The sequence below is a fragment of the Zalophus californianus genome, chromosome 7 (assembly GCF_009762305.2).
Source record: "Zalophus californianus isolate mZalCal1 chromosome 7, mZalCal1.pri.v2, whole genome shotgun sequence".
Taxonomy (NCBI): Eukaryota; Metazoa; Chordata; class Mammalia; order Carnivora; family Otariidae; genus Zalophus; species Zalophus californianus.
In genome coordinates, this window is record NC_045601.1 from 10,845,064 (window position 1) to 10,868,643 (window position 23,580).

The following is a 23,580-nucleotide window of genomic DNA, read 5'->3' on the forward strand; positions in this document are numbered from 1 at the left end:
TAGGGAAACAAAACACACCCAAAAAACCTGCTGAAGTATGAGAAACTTATCATTAACATGGCCTTTCTGGCATCCTGTTGAACACTTTTCCAGGAGGTATTCTGCATGGTTTCGGTATTATGCTGAAATACTATTATATAAACCAAATACCACACCACACCAAACTTACTATATACCCAATCTCTAGCTGTTTAACTATGTATGCTCAGCTACTAAACATTCTACCACCATTTACACCCAAAGTCAAACAGCAGGACAGCATATAAAGTACTTATTACAGCATGTCTTAATTGGCACTGAAAGTTGAAGAACCAGTTTCTGAGCGGAGAGCAAAAAAGAATAGAAAATATCACTTAAAAACAAAATTCTCTCCCTTTCCCTTGTCAGTGTTTAAAGAAATACCACATACAGGTTCTACTTCTCCTGTTAAATTCTCAAAATATTACTTTAAAAATTAATGTTTATTAGTTGAAGCCCTATAAAAAGCTTCTACTGCCCCACCCCTTTCTCACACAGTATACACTTAAAATTACATGGCTTCTTAAGCCAAGAAACTTTGGACCAATAGCTACTACTACAAAGTACACAAACTGCGCAAACTAGACTTAACTAGCCAAGTGCTGGTTTTAAACAGGCTCTGTAATAAAGAGCATGACAACAACACAGCATTTCCCAAGCAACCCTTCTACCCTTTAAATAAAGCTCTACACACACACACAGTTCATCAAAATATCTAATCTCTAAAAGGAATGCATAATGCCTAGTCAGTACGATGCTTTTTTAAGAGAGTTAAAGCCCAGTTGTCCAGGTTTTAATCTGGTAACAGTTAGGTGAGGCCTCAGTGAGCACATGCGATCCAGGACACCCAAAAGGGTAGCTCTTCAATCTGGCTGCCCGCAGAGGATAACAATTAGGCTGTGGGGGATAAAAGCCGAGGCTGAAAGATTATTACCACTCTCACTGCCCCCCTGCCCTGAGCACCATAGCTTCCGGATCCCAGACCTCCACTTGTCACACAGACTTCCTGCTGGGTGCCCTGCAGGTTCCTTTAGATTAACAGTGAGGATTTCAAATCAAGTAGGGCACAAGGCCTCCATTCAGGGCCTTCACCCTGGTACAAAAAAAAAAAAAACAAAAAACAACACCCCACAAAGGTGCTGGACAGTCTCACAATGGGCAAACAAATGAGCAGACCCCTGCTAGTTCCTCAAATACACGCGTGTGCGCACACAGAGTTTATGGGCAGTGCTCACTTTTTTTTTTTTTTAGTAAACGTCAGTTAAGAAACAGGAACAGACTCACATGCCCTCTGCTTATTAGCCTTTTAAATGTTTTTTATTTTCTCTTTGTAGCTAAATGAACTGATTTTTAAAAGAGTTGAAAGAGACCATTACAACTATAATGAATACACATTTCAATTTAGATACTGTCCCCTCTAAAATAAGCAACACTGAACTAATAGACTATGAAAGCTATCAGAAAATTTTACTCTGGCCTTACATTTCACGTTTTAAGGCTTTAAAAGTTCAAAATAATTAGATTCTACCAAAGTCTCCAACACTATTCCTAACCACAAGAGGCTTTCAATTATTAAATTCAGTTGGAAATAAAACTGAAACAAAATTTAGTGAGAATTGCTGAAACGGGAACTTCTTCTAGCCTCAATTTATGTTGAAACATAAGGATTAATTTGACTGAGAAAACATCCAGAAAAGGTACCAAGTTTTAACCTAACACAATCATCATCCATATATAATTCACACAGGGGCTATAAAGTCTACATCTGGAAGCTTTAATAGAGATAGAAAGGTTATATTCTATAACAAACCAGAGCTTTTTCCCCCCTTCAGAGCTATATTTATTTCTAGTATGTACTTATTTTCAGCTCGAGAAGAGTAGTAGTAATGAGTAATTTAATAGACAGTAAGAAGGCAATGTCAGTCTCAGAAAATAAAGAATATGTTCAGCATCACATTTTATAGACAGATGACAAGACACAGCCTTACATTCTGAACACACCGTTGCCATCTTTGGTTATTTACAAGTTGGAACTAGTGCACACCAGTGGGTACGCCAGTTTACAGGCACATGATTACTGCACTCCTCCGCCATCCATACACAAAGCCCTGGCTATTTAAGAGAGTCTCTCAGTGTGATAATTCTGCAATACAAAAGAACCACAAGTGGGGAATGTGGTTTACCCCTTCTCAGTTCTTTATCAATATTAGTTTTCTTCATCTCACCCACAGACTTTGAACCATTGATGGAGTCTGGTTTTAACTATACGTTATGAGTCAAAGATAAAGGGAGACTGACTCAGAAAACAACAAAGGTGTGAAAAGAGCTTGGGGTAGGGGTATGTACACATCTGCTTCAGAAGTTTTCATCTAGGTGTTTCTTTTAACAGACATGGTATCGTCTACTGAGCGCCCAGGATGGAACACTCCTTTCGTCGGGCGCTTCACATCCCACAGCGCGGAGCCTAAGCCGGAAACACTTGTGTCCCACTCCTATGAGGAAGGGCCAGATCAAAACCCGTCAAGGCCTAGAGCCCGAGTGCTTCTGTTTTCTTTTATGATGAAGTGAATTAAGTACTAATGGCAACACCAGTCTATAAAGAAAATGTAGAATAAAATGTCAAGGATACTTTTTAAGAAAAAATAAAAAGGGAAGATATTCCCATGGTGTGAGTTCGAAAGATACAAAGCGATGAACACTGACGAGAGCGGCCACCTCCCTCCCAGGATGCCCTCCAGAAGGACTGCTGTGCACAAGCTGTTATTTCTCTTTCCACAACTGCGCAGGGCGTTGCCAAGTACAAACGTGAATTCAAATCCTTTTTCCTTTAAACACAGTGGGGCATATTTCCTGTACACAGCGTATTTTTTTGGTCCCTTAACAATGTATTGTGGAGCTCATTCCATACCTGCACCTAAGTATCTATTCTTTTCTTAACGCTACGTAGTCCTGCATTATTGTCAGTACTGTGACTTATTTAACCAGTCCCCTCCTGATGGACATTTAGGTTGTTCCCAGTCTTTCCCTACCTCATGCAGCACCATAATAAAATCCATGTGCGTTCATCTTCATGTGATATTTCTCTGGAGCATAAATCTCCACAAGGAGAATTTCTGCCAAAGGGGTTGATACGTGTTCAATTTTGACGGAGTCTAGCAAAGTGCCCTTAACAAAAGGAGCATCAGTCTATACTCAAGTCCATCATTTTGGAATAGCATGAAGCTTCACTAAAAGTTTACCTTAGCGTCTCAATATGCCTAACTGCATTACAAAAAGCAGGAAATCCAGAGTAGAGGGAGTGGGAGGAGGGTCGGCAGACAGTCACAAAAGGGAAAACAACACATAGACTACAAACCAAAGGAAGACAGGGAGCAGATGCAGTGAAGAGCACCTCCGTCCTAGACACACAAATGGTACTGAGGGGCTGGGGAGGGTGAAGTCCAGAAGCCAGCAAAACACCGTTTAGAACGCACAGTGATTTTCAGGTTACTCAAGAAACGGTTTTCCAATAATCACATGAAGTACAGATGGGCTACGAAGAATACCTTACTACTCTTGTAATGATCCAGAGCGAGATGACAAGAACCTGAATGGCCTCGTAACATCCTGCAACATCTAGGTCAGAACAAACATCTTGCTCCTTTTCTCTCCCTGCTTTGGAAACTCCCGTCATCAGTTCCAAGGACTGATGGGGAAAAGAAGTGGTCCTGGTATCAGGACCACTTCTTTTAAGACACTGTAGTGGGACGGGACAAGGACGGCATCACCGCCACAGAGAAAATGCCTCATGGCCACGCGGGGCTGCCAGTCATGTGAAATCATTACTCTGATCAAGAAACTCAGCATGCTACTGACCTCCCCAGCTTTAGTTTGTAGATAAATAAATGTAAACTAGCCTTTCCAAAAGGAAAGCAATATAAAGCTATAAAATATTCAGGATGGCACAATCACCCTCTTGCCTTCTCGGAACACCCTAACGGAAATGTTATTAATGAAGACAGCTGACATTTGCAGGCAGGGCTCTGTGACGCACCCCATGCACGGTCCACCTTTACCAGAGTCCCATGACGTAGTCCCTAGCATCATCTTGCTTTTTACCACGAGGAAGCAAAAGCTTAAATGAGGTGCACGGCTAATGTCTAAGCACTGCCAGTATCTCAGTGTGATGGACAAATCTTCAATTCTATCCTAACTACTTTGGAGACCACTGGAAGCCTCAAACACTATTACATAACAAGGATATAATGTAATTTTAACTTTTAAAAGGTATTACCCTATTCTTCCATATATTCTCCTAAATTCCCCTTTCAGAAATTAATGAATCTTGCATATTTTATACATGGGGTATTTCCAAAATATTCAATTACAGTGTTGTGAATCAATTAAGAAATACTAACATTGAAAACTCCCACAAATCTGAATATAAAACTACTCTCTCTACCACTTGTTATCATTGAATAGTTTTATTTAAAGCCCACAGGCTGACAAAAAGCAATATAAAGAGACCCAGCCTTCCCAAGGCTCCTCTGCTGGTTCTGCTCTTTCTGCCCGTCCCCCGAAAACTGGTGTCCCTCAGAGCTTTACCCCAAAGATTCCATGCATTCTGATCTGTGGATAGTGACGATTCCCAAATCTCGATTTCAAGTCCCACATATTTGAACTGCACTATAAACATCTCGACTTGAGGGTAAAGTCCCTTACACACATCATGCCACGGAAGGACTCCCCTCTTCCTCCTCCAATCTGCTCTTCCTCCTTCGGCTTGCCACCTGGTCGAAGGCCTCCCCCTCCACAGGGGACTTCTCAGAGCTTTTTATCTTTCACCATTCATACATTTCTGACACATCACCAAACCCCAAGTCACCGCAAGTCCACCCTCTTTTGTCTTTCCCCCAACTGCCAGGCCTCTATTTGGGCCGCTTTTCACGACAGCCTCTTGCCCACCATGTCGGCAGAGCGGACTTGCTAAAACACAAATGGTCATAGTGTCCTCCTGCTTGGAAAGGGCTTCCTCCTGGGGCGCCTGGGCGGCTCGGTCAGTTGAGCAGTCGACTCTTGGTTTGGTCCTGATCTCGGGGGCGTGGGATCCAGCCCTGTGTTGGGCTCTGTGCTCAGCAGGGAGTCTGCTTAAGATTCTCTCCCTTTACCTGACCCTTTGCCCCCACTCTCATTGGTGTTCTCGCTCTCTGAAATAAATAAATCTTAAAAATAAAAGACCTCCTCCTCAGTGCCTACAGAATGAAATCCACAGTCCGGTTTGGCGCCAAAGAGTTGGGCAAACATCCTCCAGCTGCCACCCCAGCTGCATCTTGGTCTTCCCCGGGGCCCACTGCAAGTCCTCACGTCACCCACTGACTGCTCCCGAGCTCCCGCGGTGCCCTGCGTCTGCAGGCGCAGCTCTCCCGGTCTGTCTTGGTCCCGAGTGGATGCCTTTCTTTCTGCGTCTGCAAAGCATCTGGCTGTCCTCAAGATCCTCCTAAACATTAACTCCACCATGCCCCCAAACAACTACCCCACACCAACTTCAGATGTACTCCTCTTAAAGAATTTACAATGCTGGGGACGCCAGGGTGGCACAGTCGGTTAAGCATCCAATTCTTGATTTTGGCTCAGGTCATGATCTCAGGGTTTTGAGACTGAGTTGCAGGTCAGGCTCCGTTGAGTGTGGAGCCTGCTTAAGAATCTCTCTCTCCCTTTCCCTCTGCCCCTCCCACCCCCACTCCTGCACACCCTCTCTCTCTCAAAATAAATATTTTTTAAAAACAGAGTTTACAATGCTGTATTTCAGCTACTTGTCTGGACTCTTACTTCCTCTCGGGCTCCCAGTACCAAGCATGGACAGGTACTCAATAAGAGGCTGGTGCATGATTTTTTTTTTTTAAAGATTTTATTTATTTATTTGAGAGAGAGAGAGAGTGAGAGACAGAGGCACAAGAGGGAAGAGGGTCAGAGGGAGAAGCAGACTCCCCGCTGAGCAGGGAGCCTGATGTGGGACTCGATCCCGGGACTCCAGGATCATGACCTGAGCCGAAGGCAGTCGCTTAACCAACCGAGCCACCCAGGCGCCCCAGGCTGGTGCATGATTGACTGAATGGCTCTGAAAAGCTTACACTCAGAATTAGACACAGCAACACAAAAATACATGTAGGAGGACAGATACATAAAACTGAACAAAACTTGGGCTCACGTCCCAGAATATTTATCATGTTAACAGCCACACTGCCTGGTAGCAGCGTGCTACAAAACACATTTTGCTGTTTGTTACTGGCGGTCTTGAATGTAGTAAAAAAATAATAATAAAAATTGAGAGAGAGGGGAAAATACTATGGCAAGCATCAGTGGTGCCATCAAAAAAGAAACAAAAATCAAGACATTCTATACCTCCTAATGAACAAACCAGCAATGAAATATTCTTGCCAAAAAAAGAATGATAATGAGTTTGATAAAGCCTGTCTATCTAAAAACCAATTTATAGGAAATAAAAAGGACCGAAGAACACACTAAACCACAGCAAATCAATCATCAAATCTCAAACTGTGGGAATCTCTACTAGACAAATGACCTACTTTCTTCAACAAATAAGTTGCAATAGTAAAAAGAAAAGGAGAAGAAAAGAGAGAGATGGAGACAGAGGGAAATCCTAGAGATGAGAAGGTATCAACCAATTCTAAGACTGGATTTTACTTGGACCTTGATTCAAACTACCCTACAATGTAAATTAAACATTTATTCCATTTATGAGGCTACTAGAAATTTGGATAATTGGTATGAAAATTTATGTTTTGAATGTGATAACTGTATTATGTTTATGTTTATTTTTTAAAGCCCTTTAACTTTTAGAGATATAAAACGAAATATTGACAGATTAAATGATATGATGTCTGGGACTTACCCTGAAATAACATTGAAGCTTGGGGTTGGGAGGTGAGGGAAGAGAGTGTGGATGCAAGAAGACTGGCCCTACAACTTCTGAAAGCTGAGTGATGTGTGCACCAGGGCTCCTGTCTACTTCTGTTTATGTTTGAAATTTTCCATTTAAATGAAAATGGAGTTAGCAATATTGAAGACAAATTCGGAAATCCAGAGGGGGCTGAGGCTGTGGGGCTGACTGCAGCTTTCACCTAAGAGACTATTAAGAACTTCCTAATTGGTCCCTTTGCCATCAATATCCTTTCCCCCAAGAAAACCCATTAAACATAGATCATTTAATCTTTCAGTTTCTTAACCACTCCCACACCATTCTATCTTTAACATGTATGCTGTACTACTCAATCCTAACGCTCAGCTGTCTTTTTTTTTTTTAAATCCCTCCATAATCTTAACCAAATTAACCTGGCCAGTGTCATTTTCCCGAGGGGCCCCGACTGCTGACTCAGCGATCCTTTCTCACGCTCATTCCTTGATCAAGCCGTCCTGATCCTGATCAGCTCCAGCCACCCTCCTTGCCCAAATCTGACACTCTTACCCTTATCTTGGTCTGGGCTCTCAAAGGCCCTGTTTCCTCTTTCACTGACTCCAAGAAGCCTTTTTTAGGCACAAATCTCAAAAGTTCATGAAACTTTGAGTCAAAGAAACCCAAGATCAAATTCCAACTTCTAGATTATTCACTAGCTGTGTGACCCTGAACAAATTTTTCAGTTCAGTTTCCTACTCTAGAAACCACACTGTATTGAGTTAACCTGGGAAGGTTAAGGGCACAATGAAACATGCCCTTGACCCCCAATGCTCGTGTATATTAGGTACACAATGCTCAGTGACTAGAAGCAGACTGGGTGCTTTACATCTGTCATAATTACTGTCTGTTTAGGATACTGGTAAATCACTTTAATTCTTCTAAATCCATATCGATATGTAACCCTGTATCTTCCTTTAAACACTTGTTCCAAAACTCTTTTATAGTAGATTTAAAAAAATCACATATCCCAGGCTCAAATGGTTTTTTACTGCTACTGATTCCAAAGGCAGCTTCTCAGCTTATGTTAAAGCCAAATTCCCTGGAATACACAGTATATACTGACTGAGTATAGATTGGCTAGATTCGGAATACTGCTAATTTTCTACCAATTCACAGGAATAATTATTTCCAAAATTTTAAAAACCATTCTAGATAAAGGACAGGCTTAGACAAGCTACTTTATGTTTCCTTACTGATACGTCTCATTAATATTGACAGCAGATTCAACACTACAGTTGTGGCCTGCCATTAAGGAGAACGTCACCACGGCACAAGACGTACCAGTACCCATGAGGCTGCAGCAGTCCCTGGCCTACAGTAAAGCTGAACTCTGAATGGACTAGAGGAGAGAGAGAAGACCTCCACCAAGAGGGGCTATCTCCCCAGCTCTAACCAAGTTCTAATCCTGGAGGTCACTACTCCGGCATTCAAGACTTGAGAACACCTTCTTGTTTTCTCTGTTTTTCGAACAACTTCCTCCTCAACTAACAGTGGACCCAGAGTGAAAAGGGAAATGTATCTAAAATTACATTTCCTAAAATACCAAAGAGAAATATGAAAATACTCAAGAGCTAAGGACTAAAATAATTAAGATTTTTAAGTTTAATTTATTTTAATAAAATCACAAAGCTAAATGACCTACAGTAAATGTCCAGTTATGCTTTTTGTCTCACACACACACACACACACACGCACACACACACAGAATAAAAAAGAACCCCGGCTCTATAACTTATTACCTAAAGAATGACTTTCCTCATCCACGAAACCAAGATATTTAAGAACTTATCTCCAAGAGTTGTATTAATGATTAAAGGAGAGACTACCTTTCAGCAATTAGCACTGTGCCTGGCACACTGAAGGTTCAATAAATGTTAGCAATTATTATTTATATCCTTTAAAACTACATTTAAGAATGAGAATCAAAATTTGCATCGAACCACTGGGGCTTTACCTGTGGTAATCAAGCTGATGGTGATAATGGCAAAAGCAGCTAATAATTATGCGACATTTACTATTTGCCACACGCTAAGTGCTTCCGCATTGAAAGAGAAGCCTTTTTTGTCTGACCTGAACCCCATGAAACAGGGGAAGAAACTGAGGCACAGTTTCTTGAGTAATTTGCCCAGGGTCACTGAGCTGGCAAGTGGCAGAGTTGGGACGGGAACCAAATACATTCATTCCCCAGGGTCCTCACATGTAACGACTTTCTGGCTCTGCCTCCCACTGGACAAGGGCTATTTTCTGGACTCTACCCCACAGCTGATAAATCTCAACCTGAGGCTGGTTTCAAGAATCTAAATTTTTAATAAACTTCCCAAATTTGCTTGTAAAGTTAAGAACTGTTGACTAACGACAATACAGTATTTTCACTAAAGTTTGATAATTAAGGAATCGCGACAACATGAGGCTTTGGGGGATTATGCCATTCACCTAGGATCTAGAGTGTAAAATTTCTCTGTGTCATTACCAAGAGCTAGTTTAGCATCCCTTCATGGTTGTAAAATAGGTGGACCTCTCCTACTGATGTCAGGAACGGTCCTGTTTGTCTTACTGTGGTTGCAGGAGCAGCTCAAAAAGGTCACCATCCACTCCGAAAGAAGCAACGCTGGTGCTAACATCTCACATTCTCTTACTGCTGACTTCCTGCCAAACCCCAAACCCCTTCCTCCCTGGACCAGAGAGCTGAGCACCCCAGGCACACCAGCCAGACACCTGGACACTTGAGATTGTAACTCACATCTAGGGCCTGAATTCTCAACCTGAAGGGACAGAGATTTGAAAACTCCCCTGAAATTAAAGCAAATTTTGCATGGTGCATATATTTTTCTGGGAAGAGGATCCCCAGCTTTCACCAGATTCTTAAGGACCCCCCCAAAAAACTAAAGGGCAAAAATGAACAAGGGTAATAATAATATCAAAAATGGGACCCACCAAAATTGAGAACATAATTTCAGAGAGATTTAAAACCAGATTAGCTACAATCTTTATCTAAATAACTGAAATAAAAATATAATTACTAAAAAATTTCCAAATACAGTTAGTGTCCAAATTGTATATGCAATAAAAGCTCAGTTTGCCCAAATAACTCTAGTCTAAAAAGTTATCTAAACAGGACACCTTGCATTACTACACACATGCTTTAATTAAAGGAATGGCATGAGGGGCACAAGTGGCACGAGAGCAACCTGCTGAAACAGAATTTATGAAACCCATATGCTGTAGAAACAGGTAGAGAGTTTGTTTTTGCCAAAGAGAGAAATAAGGTGCCAGAAAGATCCTGTCTCAAGCCTGTCTTGCCAACTCATCTCTAAAGCTGTACAGGGGATCACTTTTAAAAAGTTGACTTCTCCATGGAACGCCTTTGGAGTAAAAGCTAAAACTACCAAAGGAAAAAAAAAAGAAGGCTAAAAAAAAAACCCAAAAGGTAACCAAAAAAACATAACAAAAGACAATAAAAGCCAGCTAGAGAGGACTCGGTGGCCGTTGTTTTGCACTGTACCAATAACACTTTCAAAATTAAAGAAGCAAAAAGGATTCTGTTGAATTTTTTTTTTTTACCATGAGCATATATGACTTTTATAACCTTTAAAAAGAAGTTAAAATGGACCATTTGGTCTATGAAATTAATGCTGTCTTTCCCCCCATTCCAGCTGTCATTTTCAGAGTATAGACTATGAGGGGAAAAAATAGTCAGCATCCACTTCCTATCACCTTTACTGATCTTCAGTGAAAGTAAACAGGCTATAGACACTCCTCTAAGAAATAACAGAATCATCTGAATTTTTCAGAGACTCCCTTATAGTTGTTAAAATTATCTATATTACAGTTAAGTGTTATGAGTATAGGAAAAATTTACCTTTAAAGAGTCAATTAAATTTCTATTTGGAAAAAAAAAGAAGAAAAAAGAAGACTCCAGAAATTTAGGATGACCATCAATTACCTCAAAATTAAAGTAAAATTTATTTCTGTACAAACACCGCAAATTCCCAAGGACATTCTGAGAATAATCCTCCCACTGCTTTTCTGTAGGGGAAGCGAAGATGATATTCTAGATACTTGCCAAGTGGTAAAATAGTGGGGTCCAGGCTCCTGGACTCTCCTGCTGTGCAGGGTATTAACCACTGAGTTGGAGAACCCTGGGGTTTCAGGAGAGAGAGGGGGTACTCTCTGAGTGTGCTAGGCCAGGGACTATTCCCAAACCACTCTTAACTACTGAGTTTACACAGCAGTTCTCCCAGGATGATCCTGGGTCAGCAGTAACAGCAATATCACATGGAAACTTGTCAGAAATGAAAATTATCAGGCAGTACTCCAAACTGAAGCAGCAGAAACTCTGGGAATAGGGTTCAACACAATCTGTGTTTTAACAAGCCTTCCGGGTGATTCCAACGCACACTGAAGTTTGAAAAACGCTGGGTTAACAAATGGAAAGCCTCACACCAATGGCCTGAAGGCAAGAATATCAGCCTACCTCTGGAGCAAAATGCATCCCTATTATATATAAACAAATAAAGGAGACAGTAAACCCTTAGATTAAAGTAGAACTGGGATCAAACCCAAGCCCCACCACATTCAGGGAAAACTTGCTGTATGACCGCTCAGGGGTTATTAATAATAAATGAAATAATATCCGTGGCCATGCCAAAGTAAAAGAGTGGAGAGCACGGGTTAGTATTTCTGCACTCCAGCATTAACATTAGAAACATTAGAATGCATCAGAATTGCCTATAAAGTTAAATGTAGATTCCCAGGTTCCCCCAAAGAGAACAGTTTTAAAGAGAATTTAGTTGCCCAAATACCCCAGGTGATTTTGATGCAGATAATCCCCCACCCCCCGGTTTTCACTGTAGAAAACCATGGCCCTACAAAGGTGGTTCTTGCCCACACTAGCAAATTCTAAAAGTTACCCTATTATTTCAAACATCTGCAGATAATTATCTTCTGGAACACATAGATAGAGAGCCTATTATTCTAAGAATTTTTTAAATCAAAGAAATTGATGAAGGAAGAACTTTAATGTCATATATAAGTTATGTTTTACCTTCTTTTCCATACTTTAACAAACTGAACAAGCACTGAAAGACAAAAAGGCAGTTGAGAGAAGGGGAAAAAAAAAAAAAAAACAGGAAAAAGAAATTCCACAGTCTCCCTTGTGTCAGAATGTAAATTCAAGGAAAGTTGACTGTATGAAAAATATAATGAGCAGAGCGTCTGGGTGGCTCAGTTGGTTAAGCATCTGCCTTTGGCTTAGGTCATGAACCCAGGGTCCGGGGATCAAGCCCGGCATCACATCGGGCTCCCTGCTCATTAGGGGGTCTGCTTCTCCCTCTCTCTTTGCCCCTCCCCCCACTCATGTTCTCTCTTGCTCGCTCTTCTCTCTCTCAATTAATAAGTAATCTTTAAAAAAAAAAAAAGAGTAGTGTCTGGGTGGCTCAGTCAGTTAAGCATCTACCTTCAGCTCAGGTCATGATTCTGGGGCTCCTGGGATCGAATCCCGCATCGGGCTCCCTGCTCAGCGGGGAGCCTGCTTCTTCCTCTCCCTTTGCCTGCCACACCCGTTTGTGCGTGCTCTCTGACAAATAAATTAAAATCTAACATAAATAAATAAATAAGTAAGTAAGTAAGTAAGTATGTATGTATGTATGTATGTATAAAAGGAATCTCAACGATACTTTCAGTTGCATATCCTTTTCTTTTTTTTTTTAATATTTTATTTATTTATTTGAGAGAGAGAGAATGAGAGAGAGAGAGAGCACATGAGAGGGTAGAGGGTCAGAGGGAGAAGCAGACTCCCTGCTGAGCAGGGAGCCCGATGCGGGACTCGATCCCAGGACTCCAGGATCATGACCTGAGCCGAAGGCAGTCGCTTAACCAACTGAGCCACCCAGGCGCCCCTGCATATCCTTTTCTATCCTCAACTTCACCTCTCACTACCAGTGGAGGAGGGGCATCGAAGAGGAGAGGAAGGGGAAGGGGTACGAGACCCACACGCAGGTACCAGTGCCACTTCCACGTGACGTGCCAGTCTAGGATGGAGAGGCTTCCTCCTCCACAGCTGAGACTGCGTCACCAGGGCAAGGAACGAGGGAATAACTCCCAAGCGCACCCAAGTGCCAGCACATCTGCTTCAGTCCCATAGCTCCACCCTTGCTAGACAAAGTGGTGGAGATGGAGGAGGGAGGGAAGAAGAAAGTGAAGAACAGTGAGGGCTCACCTACTCTCACAGCTGTGTCTGAAACACAGGAAAGGGTTGGGGTGGGGGGGGAATCCCTGCATTTTAGACTAAATCCTGATCTTAATGCATTTGAAAGTTCTCCTTGGCTTTTAATACAATGTATCTTATTTTTAAAAGATTTATTTATTTATTTGAGAGAGAGAGAATGAGCTGGGGAGGGGCAGAGGGAAAGAATCCTCAAGCAGACTCCCCGTTCAGCTCGGAGCCCCAGGCAGGGCTCAATCTCATGACCCTGAGATCATGACCTCAGTCAAAGGCTTAAAGGCTGAGCCACCCCGGCGCTCTTAATACAATGTATCTTAAACAATGTAAGATTTTCCTCTTCCCTCAGCAGGGCAGATGCTCATGGCCATCTAATTTGATCTTCCACACATTTCTAAACACGCCAGACTGTCTGATAAGCAGATGCCTCACAGCATCTGGACAAGCCTTAAGCCAGGACCAGGCTACCCCCACCCTCCAGACCTGACTGGCTTCTGGGTTATTCTTCTCAGAAGGAACCTTCCATCACCTTTCTAAAGTAAGTTCAGTATTAAAAATATTGTTATTACTATATAATTCCTTACATCCCAGCCTTTGATTCTAGTACTTGAAAAAAAAATATTTTAAAAATATTTTAGGGGCACCTGGGTGGCTCAGTCGGTTAAGCATCTGGCTTTGGCTCAGGTCATGATCCCAGAGTCCTGGGATCGAGTCCCGCATTGGGCTCATTGCTCAGTGGGGAGCCCGCTTCTCCCTCTGCCTGCTCTGCCTGCTTGTGCTCTTGCTCTCTGACAAATAAATAAGTAAAATCTTTAAAACATAATAAAAACAAAAATATTTTAAACATGAAAATGTATAGCATTATCAAATTATAGTCCAATGCAGTTAGAGTCCCACTTACAGTCCAAAACATAAAAAGAATAACTATTGAAAGTTACGCATCAAAGAGCCCAAAATACTTTATTACTGGAAGAGATCTATATAAAATCTGATGATTTTTCTCTGGCTTTTCTCACTTTTATAAGATAAAAGCAAAGGCCTAGGCAGAAATAGTTGCAACTGACTACAGGATCAACCTGATTTCTACAGCAATTAAAAAGAACAGGGCACGCCTAGGTGGCTCAGTTGGTTAAGCATCTGCCTCTGGTTCAGGTCATGATGCCAGAGTCCTGAGATCCAGCCCCACATGGGGTTCCCTGCTCAGTGGGTAGCCTGCTTCTCCCTCTCCCTCTGCCTCTCACCCCTGCTCACGCTCGTTCTCTCAAATAAATAAAAATATTACAAACAACAATAACAACAACAACAACAAAAGGGGCACCTGGGTGGCTCAGTCCGTTAAGAGTCCAACTCCTGATTTAGGCTCAGGTCATGATCTGAGGGTGGTGAGATCAAGCCCCACGGAGGGCTACATGCTGGGGGTGGAGCCTGCTCAAGATTCTCTCTCTCTCCCTCCCCTGCCCTTCCCGCTCTGCTCCCTCTCTAAAAAATAAAAAATACAATAAAATAAAATAAAAACAACAATACCACATACATGTCAAATGACATGCTAACATTCTCAAAATGTTCGTGTTCATTCTTCAGTAGATTTTTCTATTTACTTATTTAAAAAGCTTTCAGGAGGGGCGCCTGGGTGGCTCAGTTGTTAAGCGTCTGCCTTCGGCTCCGGTCATGATCCCAGGGTCCTGGGATCGAGCCCCGCATCGGGCTCCCTGCTCAGTGGGGAGCCTGCTTCTCCCTCTCCCACTCCCCCTGCTTGTGTTCCCTCTCTCGCTGTCTCTCTCTGTGTCAAAAAATAAAAATAAATAAATAAATAAATAAAGCTTTCAGGAATATCAAGACCCAAAATACACAAACACATACAAAATTAACCATTATATATGAATTGATACTGTTAAGGCAACAAATTATATCTATATTCAAAATTAGTGCTGAACTTTTAATATACTGCTCTGTCTCCAAAGGGAGAAAACATAAAATAAAAAGGAGAGGAAAGTCATTACTTTCTTATGCCCATCCTCCTGATCTCTAGCCACTCCAGCCAAGAGCCCACCTTGGAGGCTGCTGGCTCCAAGCCTGTCACACCCCCTGTGAGCTCCCAGGAGTGGCTCCAACCTGAGTCCTACAAGCAGGTAAATGGTTACCCAAGTCAACAATCAGAAATCAGTCTCAGAATGGGCCTTCTCAGACCTGAAAGTAACTTAAAAGTTTTCTCCTTAGATGCTCACAAGCTCTTTAAACTTAAAAGAAATTCCCCCTAGCAATGGTTCAAAGACTAAGACAATTGCAAACAGGGTAAGCAAGAAGAAAGGAGGAGATTCAAAATTCAAACATAACCCAAGGCTGCACTAGTAATCTCGTTTAAAACAAAGAATAATTTTTATTAACTTACATTCCAATAGTTTTTACTATCAAGTTAATTAATAGATTCCTGTGTTAATATCTAAATGTTAAGCAATTAATGGCAACAAACTATAAATGTCCTTCTCTTTGCTTTTATAACAAAATCTTATCAAACAAATGATATGAGCACGTCAGTGATTTAATACAGGCTTTCTATGATTAATTTTCCCCAATAGCTGTAGAATAAGGAGTGGCTTATAAATTAACACTGTGTCACAGAAGTAGTAAGAAACGCAGATTAAATAACTAAATAACAATAATAATAAGGAAATATTTATGCCACAATGGATCATCACCAATACTCCTAATGAAACTTTGGAACTCCTTTAAGTGACTTATTTCAGTGGCAAGTTATTAATCCTAAAGTATTTTACACTCATATTTGAATGCTATCTCCTTTTCAAAATGATTCCCGTTTGCCAAATACTTTTAAGTTTACCGTATCTCCTTTTGAAAACTGCTCATCATGAAGATGTCTAAATAAAGTGGCATTTTATTATTATTTAAAGATTTTTTTTTTAATTTATTCATTTGACAGAGAACAGAAAGGGGGAGACTCAGAAGGGGGGAGAGTCAGAAGGCACTGAGCAGGGAGCATGACCTGACCAGGGCTTGATCCCAGGACTCTGAGATCATGACCTGAGCCAAAGGCAGACACTTAACTGACAAGGAGGCAACCAGGCATCCCTACAGTGCATTTTAGAAAATATAATTCAAATACTTGTGTCTACCTACTCATATCAAAGTAGACTTAGATTTCCACTTGGTTCAACTATTAAGTAATCTACTATTAAAAGTTAACTGCTCAGCTTGTGCTATTTTCTGTTTAAAGAAATTATTGAATAACCTTTTATTTCATTTTTAATCACTGAGGAAAAGCAATATAAGTCACCAGTCATGTTCCTTCTAAATGACCTTGGCTACTTTTTTTTTTTTAAAGATTTTATTTATTTATTTGAGAGAAAGACAGAGATGGTGACAGAGATAGTGAGCAGGGGGCAGAGGGATAAACAGGTTCCCCACTGAGCAGGGAGCCCAACACGGGCCTCGATCCCAGGACCATGGGATCATGACCTGAGCCAAAGGCAGACACTTAACCGACTGAGCCACCCAGATGCCCCTGACCTTGACTACTTTAACCAAACTTCAAGTTTACTCAGTTCCATTCATGGTTGGACATTACCTCTACTCTCACTAACAAAGAATTAGTCTTGCCCTCAGGATCACTTCTTCTCTCACAAGCAACTCTTACTCATCTTTCAAAACTTCCTCTAGAGACACTTTTACCAACATCCAGTCACAGCTGAAAAACACACCTCTCCCACCGTACTGTCATTATCTAGCCATGCTGACACTTCCATTTGACCAGGAGCCCCTTCAGGTCAGACACATATTTGATTAATCACTGAATTCCCAACATATAAAACATTTTCAATCACAAAGGCATTCAGTAAATGGTTTATGTTTTCTTTTCCTAACCATTCTGTCTTCTTCAATTCTCCCAATAAACCAAAGGTTAAAAAAAAAATTAAAAAGATAAAGTTGGGGGCACCTGGTGGCTCAGTTGGTTAGGCATCTGACTTTGGCTCAGGTCATGATCTCGGGGTCCTGGGATTGAGCCCCACATCGGGCTCCCTGCTCAGCGGGGAGTCTGCTTCTCCCTCTCAATCTCCCTCTGTGCTCTGCCTCCCTCTCGCTCGCTAATAAATAAATAGTCTTTAAAAAAATAATAAAGAAAAAGATAAAGTTGTACTTTGAGAAGTATGCATTCATAATACTCAATAGTTCTCTCAAGAATCAGAGAAGTCTTTCACCTAGAAGAAAAGCTAACCTAAAATGGTGAAGTCTGAAATTCTCTCACTGCTTTACACTTGGGTTTTTAAAAAAGATTCATCCTGATATGTTCTCTTTAAATAAATTGGAACTTATTTGAATGGAGTTACCTCCTACAAATCTTCTCTAAAGAAAGATTTTTCTGGCTATGAAAACAACAGTGTAGTTTAAAGCCATGAAAACAGAGAGAAGATTCTGGCTGCCAACTGTCACAGTCCTGGAGGTGGAGCTTAATCAGCAGAAGACCACCGTCAAAGAAAAGGGTATTGACAGTCAGGCTGGTTTCCACACCACGTGACTCCTTGCAGGTTACCAGCTTCTCGGCACACTCCCTTCGACCCCTAACAAGTGCATCCATCAAGAGGCAGTGGGTGAAAGGTCCAGAAGAAATCTGTGCCACAAGAGACAACAGAACCTCTTTCTTCTCCAGCATCTCACAAGGTTGGATTTGAATAGAACAGAAAATAGAGATAAAAGGAAAAGATTACGAGTCTACAGGAAGAAGGGGAAGAGAGAAAGGTAATGAGAGTTTGCTAAGAGATGACAGTGAACCAGGAAATAAACCTCACATCATATGTCATGACCCAAAACTGAGGAAATGGAAGGCAAGAGGAACCTTTGAAGCAAAAGAAAAAACAAAAAAGTGAAAAAAACTTTTGGCATGAAAGGAGGTTTTCCCTACTACACAAAAATATCAAATCTTAGGTGAAGCAGTTTGAGGAAGTAAGCAAGGGTGCAAAAACACTTCAACAGGGAAGCAACTTCTTCAAATAGCTATTCTTTTTTTTTTTTTTTAAGCCTTAAAAATTACTACTCTTTTTAAGAAGGAAACATCAGAGGGTTGAGTAAATACAGTGTCTGTCAACTGGACAGTGGATTTCACCGTTACATTGGTCATTCTCTCTTGGTCTACAACAGGAAGAATCAATCAGACCTATTGTTACTTTGTAGTTCTATTTCTGACCTCCTAAAATGAGCAGAGGAAAGAAACAAATGGTAATGAAAGCAAACAGTAAGAATCTGTGATAATTTTGGAGCCTCTGAGTCAAAGGTAAATCAAAAAATTACAAATGTCCAACTGTGTACTTCTTGCTGATGAAATCAAATCTCCATTATCTATTCAACCTATGACCACAGTAACACATCAGGCAGGTTCTATATCTAGTTCAAAATTCTGTGAGGTCTCCTTAACATTGTCAGGGCTCATAAAAACAACTATGTAGAATCCTTACTAGAAATAAAGTTAAGTACCAGTGGAAAAATAAATATGAAAATGAATAAGAGAGCTGGCTGGAGGTATCATTTCTTAACACCTTCTGGAAAGGAATTTGGCAAAACATCAAGTCTTTAAAATGTGCTTTTCTTGGGGCACCTGGGTGGCTCAGTCATTAAGTGTCTGCCTTCGGCCATGATCCCGGGGTCCTGGGATCGAGTCCTGCATCGGGCTCCCTGCTCCGCGGGAAGCCTGCTTCCCCCTCTCTCCCACTCCCCCTGCTTGTGTTCCCGCTCTCGCTGTGTCTCTCTCTGTCAAATAAATAAAAATCTTTAAAAAAAAAAAAATGTGCCTGTTCTTTTACCCAGAAATTCCATTTGGGGAGTTTACAGGTAAAAACTTGTGCAAGTGGGCATACACATACATACACACGTGAAGCACAAAGGATCACCTATACAAATGCTCAATACAGCGCTGTCTGCAATATCAAAAGCATTTTCAAAGTCTAAATACTTGGCAGTAAACGTTTATTTTCTTCAACATTGTAAAGTCTACTTACTATGTACTAGTAAATAAAAAATATTTTTCAATGATTAAGTCAACATGTATATCGTGTTTCTACTTTGTGCTAGGTACTGGGGACACAGAGATGACAAAGCAAAGTCCTTCCTCTCATAACGCTTATATTCTAGTGGGGGAGCCACTGAAAAGAGCAGAGCAAGAATGTAACATGTTACCTAGTGATCAGGGCCATAGAGAAAAGGAAAGCATGGTCAGGTAAAAAGGAGCGCAGGGAGAAGGGGGTTGCTATGTTTTACACAGAGTGGTCAGGGAAGGGGGCTTGCCTGATGAAGTTATCACTGGAGTAAAGACCTCGAGGAAGTTAAGTCTTTGAGGCAGAGCGAACAATAAGTAAAAATGCCTTTAGAGGAGCACTGCAAGATGACCAGTGTGAAAGAAGGCAGGAGGGAACAGGGGGAGGGTGCACACCCAGGTGGGGCACCAGCCACCATAAAGCATCTACCTGGCTGCTGTATCCTGCAGTGAACAAGGGCATTGAAAAGTGCGGGTCACTCATGTGCTCCTGGACCACTTCCAGTAAGACATCATGATGCCTTGCCCCAAAGTGGTAGCAATGAAACTAGTGAGATCTACTTAGATTCTGAATACATTTCAGAGGTAAAATGCATTTGAAAGAAAAAGATTCAAAGAAGACTTCAAAGTCTCTGACCAAAGTGTTATGGAGGATTTGCAATAGAGGGAAAATACAGAAGAGCGGATTTGTGGAAGAAGAAGTGAGAGTCCTGAGTTTTGCTTTGGATATATGGGGTTGCAGAAGCCTGTTAAGACATTCATTGGGAGATGCCAAGTAGGAGCTGGGCTTATAGTTATAGAATGGAGGAGGGAGGTCCAGGTTGCAGAAATATATTTGGGTGAAAGTTCTAGCCTCTAGATGATATTCAAAGTCATAAGGTTGAATGAGATCACATAGGTAAAGTGTGTAAAGACAAGAGAAGAGCCTCCAACACGGAGACCAACCTGTGAAGGTAAGGGAGACAGAAAAACCAGGAAAGGAGAGCACAGAGTGGCCAGCAAGGTAAAAAGAAAGGCAGGAGAGAGTGGTGTCCCAGGAAACAAGCAAAAAAGGTGCTCCAGGAAGGAAGATACCATCACCTGCATCACATGCTCCCAACAGGTGAAATATGGAAGCATGACAGCTGCCGACTGGACCGTATAACAGGACCACATTGGCAGCTTTGAAAAGAGCTGTTTCAGCAGAGTGGTCAAAATAAAAGCCTTTCTGGAGCCAACTCAAGGGGTGACAGTAAATGACGCAGGTGAATGAACAGAGAAATAGGCTCCTGTTGGTTAGGGTCAAGAAAGGTGGGTTGTGGGGCACCTGGATAGCTCAGTCCATTAAGTATCTGCCTTTGGCTCAGGTCATGATCCCAGAGTCCTCAGAGTGAGCCAAGCATCAGGCTCCGGCTCAGCGGGGAGTCGGCTTCTCTCTCTCCCTCTGCTCCCCTACCCCTGCCACTCATCTGCTCATGCTCTCTCCCTTGCTCACTCTTTCTCTCTCAAATAAGTAAAAGCTTAAAAAAAAAAAAGGTAGGATTTTTTTTTTTGTCACTCCCATTAGCACTCCACCATGCATGGCATAGCATGTGCACAGGATCGTGAAGTTTCAACCAGAGTATACCAGAAGGCACAGTGTCTGTGCAGACACAAGTTGGTTGGTATGTTAAGTTCTCCCAATTGCTTGCATTTCTTTGATGAAATAGGAAACATCACCAGCTTAGAGTAAAGAGTGGAGAGGTGAAGACAGAGAGGAATGTGAAATAGCTCTAGGGCAGGTGGAAGTATGGGCATGGGTCAGCTGAGGTCAGCAGTCAGGAACATAAAAGAATAAGAGTCTTCCCTCCTTCCTTCCCTGCCCCAGTCTTGTGGAGCAGACACGGAGCTGGGTCTCATCAGGGTTGCTAAGACGGTTTTTAAGATCGGGAGGGGACAGCACAATGTAATAAGAGTCTACACAGACGAGTAATGAGAGTGATGGATGAGGAATTCTCGCTGTTTAGGAGGAAAGGGATGACATGAGGGCTGTGAAAAACAGTAAAAACGAGAAAGGATCAGGGCGCCTGGGTGGCTCAGTCAGTTAAGCGTCTGCCTTCGGCTCAGGTCATGATCTCAGGGTCCTGGGATCGAGCCCCGCATCAGGCTCCCTGCTCCAAGAGGAGTCTGCTTCTCCCTCTCCCCTCTGTTCATGCTCTCTCTCTCTCTCTCTCTCTCTCTCTCTCTCCCTCCCTCTCTCTCAAATAAGTAAGATCTTTTTTAAAAAATGAGAAAGGATCAACTGACTGTATGTCTCCCTAAGAACGGAGCCACCATTTTAGATTTTTTTGATCAGTAGAGACACATTCAGAATATCTAATCTGCTGTACTGCTAAAAAGGTAATTCCTTTTATTTTGTCATTGATGTAGCATCCTTCACACAGAATTTTTAAAATATTATACACATTACATGTTAATTGTAGATAATTTAAAAGATACAAGTAAGGTCCAAAAAAAAAAAAAAAAGCTGTAAACGTTTAGATAACATTCTTACTGATTCTTACTGGGTGTGTGTGCATATTATTTTCAAATTTACGGTATCTCCACACCTTGGGGTAACTTACCTTTTCTGTTAAACAACTCTGTGAACATGTTATTAAAAATGTTCTATATTGGGCTTCTGGGTGGCTCAGTCGGTTGAGCTTCTGCCTTTGGCTCAGGTAATGGTATCAGCGTCCTGGGATCGAGTCCCGCATCAGGCTCCCTGCTCGGCGGAGAGTCTACTTCTGCTTCTCCCTCTACCTCTGCCCCTCCCGCCCCTCATGTTCTCTTTCTCTCTCTCAAATAAATAAAATCATTTAAAAAAATGTTCTATATATTTTCATTTTATGTACTTGCTATCATATGGTAATACATCCCATGGATTCAAACCCTGCTCATGATTTCAAGTTGTTCATGCAATATACCTGTATCCCTATTTGCATGGCGAGTTCACAATTACTACACAAAATCACACAAAGAGCTAATTATTTGTCTGAGCCTAGAACTCAACTCTATTTTGCATGTAAAAACAAACTACTCTTAGATTAACAAATTATTCTTAAAATAATTTTATTACATACTGAATTTTCCAGGAATAAAACTACTACGTATATCGAGGAAAGATTATACTTTGTTTTGTTCAGACTTTGACCAAGAGTAGTTCACCATCTTTTTTTAAAAGATGAATCACCACTGACAACCCTGCTTAAGACATCGGAGTTGCTAAGACAACACTCATTTTGTAGCTGCCAAGTTCAGTGATCCCACACGCACACGCAAGTGACTATTTCACAAATCTTCCAATATAATCAGGCCTCAGAATTTAATTAATGATAGTTTATCCATATACAGTTAGTGCATTATTCTGACTTGTTTGAAATTTTGTGTAGGTAACGTATTATCTACAAATTTGGTGTAGATCACATATTAAATATGAATTTTATTTCCAAAGGATAAAGGAAGCATTAGAAAAGTTTCATTATAAAATGGGAATGTATTGTCTGAATGTTATAAGCTATTCTATTACATGCTTATTATCATTTTAAACTGCATAAAGGATATCAAATAAAGAGCTAGAAACTATAAGAGGACCAGTTCTAGCCATGTGGCGGGCTAGATACTTGAAATGTATTTTAATTGATTTAAATATCGAAAATACTGGATAAAATGACTTTTTAAATGGATCACAGACTTGGCTTGAATGTGAGTGAAACCAAAAATACACAGAAAGTAAACCAAGAACACAGAAAGTAAGAGCAATACAACAGAAGCTGACTAGCTATAGATGTTAACTTTCCATTGGAGGACTGACTATACAGGGAAAAGGAAAAGTTCAGGGCCTGCCAAAAGGGAGTAAATATGAGACCATACATCTCAAATAAATTAGAGACTAAGAAGGGCTATACCCATAATCTGAGAACATGAAAATCTACTAAAGAGAACAGAGAAATACCTGTCTTGAACTTGATACTCAGAGGTAGGAAGAATTAAAAAACGGCTCCACTGAGAATTAGCAACCACAAGCTAACCTTCATCAGGGCTTCTGGTCAAAATTAACACTTACTGGTGTGGTGTGCAAAAACCTCAAGAAGATAATTCTATTTAAAGTGGTCCCAGAAGTCATCACCACCTGAACCCACTGATCAATCTTGACATCACTACTGTGGAACAACAAAACATTATGTTTATCCTGATGTAATATGCTCACAGCATCACCTGTGAAGTGCTCACACCACGTCAGTCAGTAATGATGTGTCACAAACTGCCCAAAACTTAGTGCCCTAAACCTGCAAGCATGTGTTATGCTCCCAGATTTTGTTGTTAAGCAATCGGGACAGTACAAAGGAG

General features: G+C 41.3%; 1 protein-coding gene across 11 annotated transcripts in view; it reads right to left on the reverse strand.

Annotated features, from left to right (window-relative positions):
- ARID1B (AT-rich interaction domain 1B) overlaps nucleotides 1-23,580 on the reverse strand; it is a 437,415-nt gene that overhangs the window by 279,628 nt on the left and 134,207 nt on the right. The window lies entirely within an intron of this gene.